This window comes from Nicotiana tabacum, chromosome 24 (assembly GCF_000715075.1).
Source record: "Nicotiana tabacum cultivar K326 chromosome 24, ASM71507v2, whole genome shotgun sequence".
NCBI lineage: Eukaryota > Viridiplantae > Streptophyta > Magnoliopsida > Solanales > Solanaceae > Nicotiana > Nicotiana tabacum.
In genome coordinates this window covers 58,676,368-58,680,164 of record NC_134103.1, presented here as the reverse complement: position 1 = coordinate 58,680,164, position 3,797 = coordinate 58,676,368, and positions in this window count along the sequence as shown.

Sequence of the window (3,797 nt, the reverse complement as noted above, 5' to 3'; positions counted from 1 at the left end):
ATCCGACCTCAACTTGAGGTCTAAATCCCCAAATTTTTGAAATCTCTAGTTTCTACCCAAACTCCTAATTCTACCATGAAAACTCTAGATTTTAGGTTGATAATTCACAAAATGTAATGGGTAATTGAAAGAAAATGGTTTAGAATCACTTACCAATACTTTGGGGAAGAAAATAGCTCGTGAAAATCGCCTCTAGCCCGTTTGTTTTTATGAAAGTTGGACAATGGCTTATTCCCGTTCTTGATTTTGTTTTATGCACTGGGCGACAGTGTGCATCGCGTTCGCGAGTCCACTGTCGCGTTCGCGAAGAGTATCGGCTGCCAAGCCTTCGCGTTCGCAAGACCTTGCTCGCGTTCGCGATGAAGGATCACTGACTCTCCCCCAGGTATGCCTAACACTACGCATTCGCGGGGAGTTGGTTGCGTTCGCGAAGGGTAACGCCCCCATCGCTTCGCGTTCGCGTTCGCGAAGAAGAAAAATCCAGCTGACCAGTTTACTCTTCGCGTTTGCGAGAGTACCTTCGCAAACGCAAAGAAGGACATGCCAGAATACCTGCTGCAGCAAAATACCAGATTTTTTCAAAGTCCAAACATCTCGTAGCCTATTCGAAATTCACCCGAGCCCTCGGGGCTCCAAACCAAACATGCACACAAGTCTAAAAACATTATACGAACTTGCTCGCGTGATCAAATCGCCAAAATAACACCTATAACTATGAATTTAGCACCAAATCAAATGAAATTATCAAGAACACTTTAAAATTTCTATTTTCTCAACTGGACGTCTGAATCATGTCAAACCAACTCCGTTTCTCACCAAATTTCACAGATAAGTCTTAAATATTATAATGAACTTGTACCGGGCTCCGGAACCAAAATACTGACCCGGTACTAACAATGCCAAACATCAATCAATTCTTAAAAACCATTAAATTTCATACTTTTCATTTTCATCAAAAATTCATAACTCGAGCTAGGGACCTCCGAATTCGATTACGGGCATACGCCCAGGTCCCATATTTAGATACGGACCCACCGGGACCGTCAAAATACTGATCCGGGCCCGTTTACCAAAAATGTTGAGCGAAGTCAATTAAAATCAACTTTTAAGGCATAAATTCTTATTTTTATCAATTTTCAACATAAAAGTTTTTCGAAAAGATGCTCGGACTGTGCACGCAAATCGAGGAGGATAAAAATGAGATTTGTAAGGCTTAAGAGCGCAGAATCGAGTTCTAAAATATAAGATGACCTTTTGGATCATCACACCATCTTCCATTAAAAGCAACTATAATACATATTGTATCCATCCTGCAAGTCAAGAAAATAGGAAACTCAAGACACTATGTCTTTAATATTTACACAGTAGTCATGAAGTTAAGGACACAATGTCCTAAACTTTATCAATACAAGTTACAAATACATGACACTTTGTCTTTAATATTTATACAGCAATCATGAAATTAAGGACACGATGTCCTAAACTTTATTAATACAAGTTGCAAATACAGGGCACTTTGTCCTCAATATTTACACAACAGTCATGAAGTTTGAGGACACAATGTCCTAAACTTTATCAATACAAGTTGCAAATACAGGACACTATGTCCTTAATATTTACACAGTAGTCATAAAGTTAAGGACACGATATCCTAAACTTTATCAATACAAGTTGTAAATACAGGACACTTTGTCTTTAACATTTATACATCAGTTATGAAGTTAAGGACACGATGTCCTAAACTTTATCAATACAAGTTGCAAATACAGGACACTATGTCCTTAATATTTACACAACAGTCATGAAGTTAAGGACACAATGTCCTTAACTTTATCAATAAAAGTTGCAAATACAGGACACTATGTCCTTAATATTTACACAGTAGTCATAAAAGTTAAGGATACGATGTCCTAAACTTTATCAATACAAGTTGTAAATATATGATACTTTGTCCTTAATATTTATACAGCAGTCATGAAGTTAAGGACACAATGTCCTAAACTTGATTAATACAAGTTGCAAATATAGGACACTTTGTCCTCAATATTCACACAACAATCATGAAGTTTAAGGACACAATGTCCTAAACTTTATTAATATAAGCTGCAAATACAGGACATCTTAATATTTACACAGTAGTCATAAATTAAGGACATTTATCAATATGAATAAATGTCCTGATTTGTTAAAGGATGAAAATAATATTCAAAAAATATTTTTCCTCAATACAAGTACAAGACACTTTGTCCTCAATATTTATATAACAGTCATAAAGTTAAGGACACGGTGTCCTTAACTTTATCTATACAAGTTGTAAATACAGGAAATTTTATCAATACAATGCAATCCAGAAAAGGAAAAAAAAATATCAAATCCCTTGTATCTTATTCTCCACCAACCAAATAAAAATTCACACAAACATACAAAAGCATATAGAGATATCTGAAATTTTAGAACTTACTGTAATTTTATGGAGAAACTTGGACGAGAAAGTTGAATTCTCTAGTTTGAAATAGGAGGAGAAAGGAGGAGAAAACCTTCTGTAATTTGGACGATCACATGCAAAGTTTGAGCGAAGTTCTCTGCAATTCCAAAAAGCTTATTTACGTTCTCTGCACGTAAATAAGCTAAGCGAAGTTATCACGTAAATAAGGAGCGTAGGTTTCAACGAAATTATTATAGCAGAGGGATATTTTCGTCCGGACGGGTAAAAGTTTATTAAAGTAGTGACTAAACACTAAAGACATTTTAAACAGTGGCTTAAAAGTAAATACATCTTTTATTAATGGCTAACTGTGCACTTCCCCCAAAATTTTACTCTACTATTCTATTTCGTACACTTATATGTGATATCCAATACACTAAAGTCTTGTAACTCAATGAATTTGTGGCTGAAACAGTGCGATAATGAGTCTAATTCGTTTGGCTTGACTTTCAGTTTTGCTGAATTAACTCCACGTATGTATATAAGCACCTATATGTCATGTACATTAGTATTAAATTCTAACAATATCGGGCATATGTTCGTGCATAGCACGGGCACAAACCATCTAGTCTTATTAAATTCCAGTATGAAATCTTGTTCCCATACCCAACAAATACATGTTTCATTCATTTTTAAATACCGATGCTCCAAAGAAAATGAGCCATTTCAACCTTCTGGCTTGCTGAAATTAAGTGTTCATCCGCTATCAAGGAACTGAAGAAGAAGAAGATTTTTAACTCTTAATTTAACATTATCTAGTTCCGAACTGTGTATTTTCCTATGTACCAACTAGATCGTGATGTGAACTGGAGTACGACAGGGCCATTTAGGGTGGCAAGAGCAGTTGCTTTCTGGCAGTTATTGACAATGGACTAAGTAGAATCCAGAATTGCTTCAACTTTCCGAGTCTCGTATATGTTTTTGGACAAGTAATGGTTATAGCTGCTTGATCATGTTTCACCACAATTGGTGTACCTATTTTTTTCCCCACTTGTTACTCGTATAGCCGGCAGGCTAGAATTACTTGCGTTGTTTTCCTTGCAGGCGCAGTTACAGCTTCTCTGATTCAATTTACTACTTACAAAGTTTATGAGTTAAATGTCTGCTATAATCCTAAACTTTGACATGTAATGTTCGTCCCGAGTTCCTATTGTACTTTCAATGCATTAATGGTGACCATATAGTTGCTGGATACCCCGTTCGCATGCCACCACAAAATGCATCAAGTATAAAATAGGTAATTGATACTATTACCGACTTGCATAATTATAGCTAATATAAGGATCCTAAAACCAGAATTAGCAAAACATCA